General features: G+C 38.5%; 1 pseudogene; it reads left to right on the forward strand.

Moving 5' to 3' along the window:
- Positions 1-1,991: 1,991 nt before the first annotated feature.
- LOC138434627 (ras-related protein Rab-22A pseudogene) lies at positions 1,992-2,565 on the forward strand (annotated as a pseudogene).
- The last annotated feature ends 7,327 nt before the right edge of the window (positions 2,566-9,892 follow it).

A 9,892-nucleotide genomic window follows, 5' to 3' on the forward strand; every position in this document is an offset into this window, starting at 1 on the left:
AGTGCTGCACTCAATATGCCAGCAAATTTGGAAAACTCAGCAGTGGCCACAGGACTGGAAAAGGTCAGTTTTCATTCCAATCCCAAAGAAAGGCAATGCCAAAGAATGTTAAAACTACTGCACAGTTGCACTCATCTCACATGCTAGTAAAGTAATGCTCAAAACTCTCCAAGCCAGGCTTCAGCAATACATGAACCATGAACTTCCAGATGTTCAAGCTGGTTTTAGAAAAGGCAGAGAAACCAGGGATCAGATTGCCAACATCTGTTGCATTGTCAAAAAAGCAAAAAAAGTTCCAGAAAAATATCTACTTATGCTATATTGACTATGCCAAAGCCTTTGATTGTATGGACCACAACAAACCATGGAAATTTCTAAAAGAGATGGGAATACCAGACCACTTGACCTCCCTCCTGAGAAATTTGTATGCAGTTCAGGAATCAACCGTTAGAAATAGGCATGGGACAAAAGACTGGTTCCAATTAGGGAAAGGAGTATGTCAAGGCTGTGTATTGTCATCCTGCTTATTTTATTTATATGCACAGTACATCAGGAGAAATGCTGGGCTCACTGAAGCACAAGCTAGAATCAAGATTGCCGAAAAAATATCAATAACCTCAGATATGCAGATGACACCACCCTTATGGCAAAATGTGAAGAAGAACTAAAGAGTCTCTTGAGAAAAGTGAAAGAGGAGAGTGAAAAAAGTTGGCTTAAAGCTCAACATTTAGAAAATGAAGTCATGGCATCTGGTCTCATCACTTCATGGCAAATAGATGGGGAAAGAGTGTCAGACTGTGTTTTTTTGGACTCGAAAATCACTGCAGATGGTGATTGCAGCCGTGAAATTGAGATTCTTGCTCCTTGGAAGAAAAAATATGACCAACCTAGACAGCATATTCAAAAGCAGAGACATTACTTTGCCAACAAAGGTCCATCTAGTCAAGGCTATGTTTTTTCCAGTAGTCATGTATGGATGCGAAGTTGGACTATTAAGAAAGCTGAGCACCAAAAAACTGATGCTTTTGAACTGTGATGTTAGAGAAGACTCTTGAGAGTCCCTTGGACTGCAAGGATATCCGACCAGTCGATCGTAAAGGAGATCAGTCCTGAATATTCATTGGAAGGACTGATGTTGAAGCTGAAACTCCAATGCACTGTCTACTGGATGTGAAGAACTGACTCATTTGAAAAGACCCTTATGCTGTGAAACATGGAAGGAAGGGAGAGAAGGGGACAGCAGAGGATGAGATGGTTGGCTGGCATCACGGACTGTATTAACATGAGTTTGAGTAAAGTCTGGGAGTTGGTGATGGACAAAGAGGCCTGTCATGCTTCAGCCCATGGGATTGTACAGAGTCAGACATGACTGAGCAACTGACCTGAACTAAGAATAAAAGATGACCATACTCAAAATATTTTTAGACTTTTGCTTTCTCTATGGTCTGTTTTGTTGTCTTTTTAAGATATAGTAGCTGGATTGATTCTTCTATTTGCCTGAGTTTCTTTTAAAACTGTAGATTCCTGGATCTTACCCATAATCCTATTGCCTCATAAACTCTAAGGAATTTGTAGCTTCATACAGAAATCCCAAACGGTAATGAAAACAAAGTTGGTTACATGCCTCTACCACCATTTCTCTTTCTCATAGGAGGAAATCAGTGTCTTGTTTGAGGAAGTGTTCTTTGATCTACATAGGTGTCAAAATGGACTCAAATGTCTCTTAAGAATTCCTTTCACTCTGCAGCTGACTGGCCACTGTCCCAAGATGGCGGCACAGTGGCGCCCGGGAACATGTTCAGGCGGCTGAGACGGGCTCTGCGTGGTTGGCAACAGCCAGGCAGGGCCAAGGTCCAGCAAAAGAAAGGCCTCTGCGTGCCCCGCCACCAGGATTAGGCGTTGTGGTGGTGGCGCCGGGGAATGCTCCTGCTGGGCCCAGCCTCTTTCTCAATTTAGGATGGCAGTGGGCCTGCACCCCTGGTTCCCAGGCCATGGTGCTGAGGTAGCTCGAGGTGTGTCTGCTGGAGGATACAGGTGTAGGTAAATCAAGTATTGTGTAGTGGTTTGTGGAAGACAGGTTTGATCCAAACATCAACCCAACAATAGGACCATCTTTTATGACCAAGACTGTCCAGTACCAAAATGAGCTACATAAATCCTTCATCTAGGATACAGCTGGACGAGAACATTCCCTGCCTTAGCGCCAATGTACTACCAAGGCTTGGCTGCAGCTATAATTATTTATGACATCATGAAATATTTTAACATTAAAGAACTGGGTAAAAGAGCTTCAGCAGCATGGCCCACCCAACATTGTAGTTGTCATTGCGGGAAATAAGTGTGATCTTATCGAGGTAAGAGAAGTCATGGAGAGAGATGCCAAGGACTACGCCAACTACATCCATGCAGTCCTTTTATGGACCAGCACGAAGAACAAGATAAACATAAACAGACTCTTTATATAAATTAGTCAAAGAATTCCATCCACTGACACCAGCCCGCCTTCTGGTGGAAAGGGCTTCAAACTGTACAGAGCCTTTGGAGTCTAGGCAGAGCTGCTGCTGACTGGGCCTCAGCCCTGAGGCTCCCAGACAAAGTAGCTGGTCCTGACAGGCTGCGGGAGGGCTGGGCCCTGCTTCCAGGGGTCGCCTGCCAGTTTCGGATCTCTTTTGGGCATCTGGGATTCACAGGAGTTAACTGGTTCCGTCTCCTCTTCAGAGACTGAAGCAGTAATACGTCAGTCTGTGGATGTCTGTCCTGTAAAGGATCTCTGTGTACACAGGGACCACATCGTTGGCTCCTGATGTTGCTGAGAAGGAATGTACAGTTGTGTGCATGGTAGGATGAGATCATTGAGTAGTTTTGTAGTCAAGATTCTATGTCACATTTGTAAAGGAAATGTTAGCACTTTCATGGCTCTTGAGGAAAAAAAAAGCCCTTGTGGATACATTCCTTCCCTTGTTTTCCCATTAACCATTGCCACTGCTAGAGGAAGTGATAGCATTTAGAATGTATGCAGTTACCACCCTGGAGGGACAGCAGTTAGGACTGTCTGAAGCTGAGGTGGGTTGTTTCTGAGGCTGATGGAGAGGCACCCACCCACGCCGTCTCTGACACAATCTCCTTTGGGCACAGCAGCCCAGGACCCTGTCGCACGGGTATCCCCAGGCACATCAGTGGTTCCTTTTTCAGTAAGCTCTGACAATCAAGATGGTGGTAGTAGAGAGGCTGCCTGGAACATGTTGAATTGCATATTCAGTTTAAATTGACTAGCCATGTTTTCCAAAGAGAAAAGAAGCCCAGAAAGTGGGGTAAATGCTGTCCATTTTTAATTTGACCGAGCTGCGTTGGTGGGGCAGACAGCTATCTGTCGCTTAGCACATGTAAATTTATAGTCATATATTTATGAGACCACTGCTTACAGATTATAAATTATGTAAATACATTAATAAATTCTATGCTTCATTAAAAAAGAAAAAAGAATTCCTTCCACTCTGAAACTCATTAATATCACAACCAATGAGGTCATATATCTGACAGGATAAAATAACTAACTGTATAAAAATGTAGCACTTAATATATCTTTAACAGTATGTTTTGTCTCACTTAAAAGATTACAGTAACTGAAAGGTAGAGAAGATCTGCATATTTAACAATATATTTTGGTATTAAAAGGGGGAACTTTTTTAATATAAATTTATTTATTTTAATTGGAGGTTAATTACTTTACAATATTGTATTGGTTTTGCCATACATAAACATGAATCCACCACAGGTATACACATGAACTTTTTTTTCAACTGTCATAATTATTAACTACTTTTAAATAAGATGGCCATACATTCAAATGCATGGCACTGGCACAAAATTCTTATAAAAGAAAACAAGGTAATACTGGTGAATGTATTTCCTTTATGATCTGGGGTCATGCTAATACAAAAGGAAAAAAAATGCCATAATGAAATATCTGATTTAATGAAAAAATAATTACCACATATAGCAATCTTTGTTTTTCTATATTCCACATAGGAGTGAGATCAAATAGTGTTTGTCTTTCTGTAACTTATTTCACTTGTCATAATGCCCTCAAGGTCCATCTATCTTGTCCAAACGACAAGATTTCCTTCTTTATCATGACTGAATAATCCATTTGCATACCAATTCTACATCTTGTTTATCCACTTATCCTTGGTAAATACTTAGGTTATTTCTATATCTTGACTGTTGTGAATAATAATGCAATGAGCACGGGAGTGGATATATCTTTCTAAGATAGTGATTTAATTTCCTTTAGCTATATGGCCTGAAGTGGGATTTTTGGATCACAGGCTAAATATATTTTTAATTTTTTTTTTTGAGGAAACTCCATACTATGTTCCATAAAGGTGGTAGCCTTTCAAGTGCTATTGGTCATTTGTTTGTCTTTTTTGGGAAAAAAAAAAAAATCAGTTCCTCTGTCCATTTTTTAAATAGATTTTTTTCTTCCATTGTGTTAGATTTATATATATATGTATAATTGTGTACAAAATATACAATTGTGTATAAATATACGAAATTGTGTATAAAAATGTACAATTGTGCAGTACTTTGAACATTCTTTGGCATTACCTTTCTTTGGGAATGAAATGAAAACTGACCTTGTCCAGTCCTGTGGCCACTGCTGAGTTTTCCAAATGCTGGCATATTGAGTGCAGTACGTTCACAGCATCATCTTTCAGGATTTGAAATAGCTCAATAGGAATTTCATCACCTGCACTAGCTTTGTTCATAGTGATGCTACAATTGCACTCATCTCACATGCTAGTAAAGTAATGCTCAAAATTCTCCAAGCCAGGTTTCAGCAATACATGAACCGTGAAATTCCTGATGTTCAAGCTGGTTTTAGAAAAGGCAGGGGAACCAGAGATCAAATTGCCAACATCCGCTGGATCATGGAAAAAGCAAGAGAGTTCCAGAAAAACATCTATTTCTGCTTTATTGACTATGCCAAAGCCTTTGACTGTGTGGCAAATAAACACAATCACAATAAACTGTGGAAAATTCTGAGAGAGATGGGAATACCAGACCACCTGACCTGCCTCTTGAGAAATCTGTATGCAGGTCAGGAAGCAACAATTAGAACTGGACATGGAACAAAAGGCTGGTTCCAAATCGGAAAAGGTGTATGTCAAGGCTGTATATTGTCACCCTGCTTATTTAACTTCTATGCAGAGTACACCATGAGAAACGCTGGGCTGGAAGAAACAAGCTGGAATCAAGATTGTCGGGAGAAATATCAATCACCTCAGATATGCAGATGACACCACCCTTTTGACAGAAAGTGAAGAGGAGCTAAAAAGTGAAAGAGGAGAGTGAAAAGATTGGCTTAAAGCTCAACATTCAGAAAATGAAGATCGTTGCATCTGGTCCCATCACTTCATGGGAAATAGATGGGGAAACAGTGGAAACAGTGTCAGACTTAATTTTGGGGGACTGCAAAATCACTGTAGATGGTGATTGCAGCCAGGAAATAAAAAGATGCTTATTCCTTGGAAGAAAAGTTATGACCAACCTAGATAGCACATTCAAAAGCAGAGACATTACTTTGCTGACTAAGGTCCGTCTAGTCAAGGCTATGGTTTTTCCAGTGGTCATGTATAGATGTGAGAGTTGGACTGTGAAGAAGACTGAGAGGTGAAGAATTGATGCTTTTGAACTGTGGTGTTGGAGAAGACTCTTGAGAGTCCCTTGGACTGCAAGGAGATCCAACCAGTCCATTCTGAAGGAGATCAGCCCTGGGCTTTCTTTGGAAGGAATGATGCTAAAGCTGAAACACCAGTACTTTGGCCACCTCATGTGAAGAGTTGACTCATTGGAAAAGACTCTGATGCTGGGAGGGATTGGGGGCAGGAGGAGAAGGAGACAACCGAGGATGAGATGGCTGGATGGCATCACTGACTCGATGGACGTGAGTCTGAGTGTACTCCGGGAGTTGGTGATGGATATGGAGGCCGGCATGCTGTGATTCATGGGGTCGCAAAGAATCAGACATGACTGAGCGACTGAACTGAACTGAAGTTAAGGTAGTATTCTACTAAGCCTGGGAAATTTCCAAGATGCTCAGTTGTTGCTACGAATCATATGGATCCAAGATATAAAAGAATGTGGGAACAGTGAGTAAGGAGACAGATAAAACTCCAAATGATGGCTCTGATGTATTTCTGCAATTCTGACCTGGCTGTGTTTCACAAACTGTATTTTCTCTGTCTCTGCTTTCCTTTCTTTCCCACATTAATGCTGCTCCTTAAACTTATTTTGATATGTGTACACGTTTGAGGGTTCTATGGAAAGTTCTATTATGCTACTATTTACAGTTTTATTTGAAAATCATCTGTTTATTCATTGGTTTCTGTAGAATAAAACAGTCATGTTTCTCACTTTATAGCCATTGCCTTTTAATGTTTCCCTTAGCAAATCTAATATATTCACTTTATATTGTGTTCTTCAATTTTATAGTTCAAATGCATGGCCTTCTGTTACTTCTCTGAGAATAAAAACTCTCAAGACATTTAATATCTATGATTTAGACAGTATCATCATTATTTTAGTGACATAGTAGGAACAAATGAAAATATCAGAATAGTTACAAAGCAATTTTATATACATAAGAGCACTGAAAGGAGATCATGTGGAAATAGCCTAAAATATTAAATCAGTCTCCAGTTTGGCAAGGTTAATATTTTCTGTCCCATGTCTTATAGGATGAAACAAGTCATTTATCATATATGATGGCTCTAGAAATATTTCAGAACCAGGAAAATCTCTGTAATAGTGAATTTATATCTATAAAGGGAAAATGGAAACAAATCTGTACCTGAAAATAATAGTCTATTATAATAATGAATGACCATTTGGGGAACTAGACTGAAAGTTTCAAAGACATACATATATAATTTTAGATTTAAAAAGGTGGAAACACAGTATTAATAGTAAAATTGGGTTGCTGAGTAAAAGCACTGAAAATATAAGGCCATTTTAACCTTTCACTCTCAGTGTCTTACCAAGAAGCAGGACTGGTGTTTTCACCCAGAAGGCATCATTGAACCTATTTAAACAGGGCCCCCTCTACTCTGTTCTCATATAATATATATTCCTTAAACTCCTCTGAATTTACTAGAACAATGCTTCTTCTATCTCTTTCCTTAGATCAAACAGAATCAGTACTTTTTTTTCTTTTCTCAACAGAAGTTATTATCTTAACTGTGGCCCCCCCACACATGTAGTCCTCCCTTTTATACATAGACAATTCAATTTACAAGGCTTCCCTGGTTCCAAAACAAGAGACACAGGTTAATCCCTGGGTTGGGAAGACCTTCTGGAGAAGGAAATGGCAACCCACTCTAGTATTCTTGTCTGGAAAATCCCATGAACAATGGAACCTGGCAGGCACAGGCCATGGGGTCACAAAAATGTAGGACATGACTTAGCAACTAAATAGCAACAACAAAATTCAATTTACACCCAAGTCACTTTTTACACTTAAACAATATAATCACTCCATATTCATACAACAAAACTACTTTTACTAGAAAATACCTAAAGATTTCTTTACAACTTTCAGAAATATTCAGCAAATATTACTTAAGCCCCTACCATGAGCCAAAGATAGGAGACATACAAGGGTCACTCTTCTCTTTCCCTTCCTGGTGTTGTGGGATTTTGCTTTACTGTGCATAAGAAAAAGACAGACAGCAGTGTGGAGGGGAATGGCATGAAATGAATAAAGATAGCAGATGGGACCAGAGCTTCTCTCACCCTTTTCTATCTTTCACAGTATTTTCAGAGATTATATATATATATATATATATATATATATATATATATTTTACAGCAGAAATACGTTAAAAAGTTTGGTTTGTCCTGAATGGTAATAACAGAAAGACAACGAGTAATGTGTTAATATGTAAAAATCAGAATATTTTATATAACAATCCATATTTCTAGCTTATCTGGAAAACTTGAAGGCAGCTGGTCCTAGATCCTACAACCAAGGTATTCCCTCATTCCCTCACATGCCTCATTCATCATGCTCCTCCCACTTACGTCACCTTGGCTAGGGTTTTCCCCAAACTGCCAGATCAGAAAACCATCAAGACTCTGGACTAAAAATACATATCCCCAGCTCATCCTCTGAAGATTCTGGTTCAATATATTGAGAATAATGGTAGACTCTAAATTTTAATAAGCATCTTATGTGATTCTTTGTAAACAAAGTAGCCGGGGAAATGGTACTGTAGGCATATCAGTTTGCAGCCCCAAGATGATTAAGAACATGCTATTAACCTCACAATACGAGTTGGTGATTTCAACACAGTATTAATTTATGGGGGATTAATAAATGTGAGACACAGGAGATACAGGTTTGATGCCTAGGTAGGGAAGATCACTTGGAAAAGAGCATGGCCACCCACTCCAGTATTCTTGCTGGGAAAATCCCATGGGGAGAGGAGGCTTTATCATGCCATTCCCCTCCACACTGTGTCTGTCTATTTCTTATGCATAGTAAAATAAAATCCCGCAACACCAGGAAGGGAAAGAGAAGAGTGACCCTTGTATATCTCCTATCTTTGGCTCATAGTAGGGGCTTAAGTGATATTTGCTGAATACTTCTGAAAGTTGTAAAGAAATCTTTAGCTATTTTCTAGTAAAAGTAGTTTCGTTGTATGAATATAAAGTGGTGAGCTACAGTCCATGGGTTGCAAAGAGTTGGACACAACTGAAGTGACTGCGCATGCATCCATACAAAGCAGTAATAGTAACAGTAAAGATAAACACTATCATTCACTGAGCATTTACTCTCTTCTGAGCAGTATGTTAATAGTTAATTCTATACAAACATACTATATTTATACACATATATTATATAATTGACTCTTCACTATGTGCTGATATTAATCCTAGCACCTTAAATGTTATTTCAATGGTGTCAGTACTATTTTTCCCTCATTCAGAAAATGAAAACAAAGCCCAGGAAAAATATATATATATACTATATTTTTAATGTTCTACAATTTGTACACATAAATATTGAATCTGAACCTAGGTAATGTGACTTTAGAACTAACAACTCTAAACAAAATCCCTGTGCCCTATTAGTACAGTTAAGAAATGATATCACAAGGAATAAATATAAAGGCATAGTGGTTAAAGGTGGATTCATGCTTATGTGACCTATGAATTCTTGCTCTCTTCAGAGTTTATAATTAATTCGGCAGATATCACTGCAAAATAAGGCATGCTGCAGTCCATGGGCTTGTAAAGAGTCGGACATAACTTAACAACTGAACAACAAAATCATTTTATAGACTTTGTCCCAAGAAGATCTAGAAGAAACACATTAGTTATCATAAAACAAAGACGCTAAATTTATATGGAAACTATGATTTGATATTGTATATAAATTCACAAAATATAGTGACTGTAGCCCCCTGAAAGTTTTATTGCAATAAAGTTAATTATATCCAATTTAAATAGAAAATATATCCATTGTTTTCAAGCATGTAAAAGCAATTATTAGACTCATTGCCAAAATACTGAGTTATGGTCTTCAAAACTAAATGCACCTTTCTCTATTTCTTCCAGTATTTAGTATTGCATGGATGTTTAGGATAAATCTTATTTTGCTCTCTTTAATTGTTAGCCTCTCGCATTCTTTCTTTCTCTCCCCTTCCCATTGCATCCCTATCTGGAGGCAGGGAAACTTCTTTATACTTTAAATTAAAATATGTCTCTAGAGTCTGGCTTCTCATGAAGTGTGGGCTACTTTTGAATTATTTTTTCATGCATATATTGGGCATATTAAATCTGCATACTAAATTGTTTCCCTTAATTATCTTCTCGTAGTCTTACTGTC

This window comes from Ovis canadensis, chromosome 2 (genome assembly GCF_042477335.2).
Source record: "Ovis canadensis isolate MfBH-ARS-UI-01 breed Bighorn chromosome 2, ARS-UI_OviCan_v2, whole genome shotgun sequence".
Lineage (NCBI taxonomy): Eukaryota > Metazoa > Chordata > Mammalia > Artiodactyla > Bovidae > Ovis > Ovis canadensis.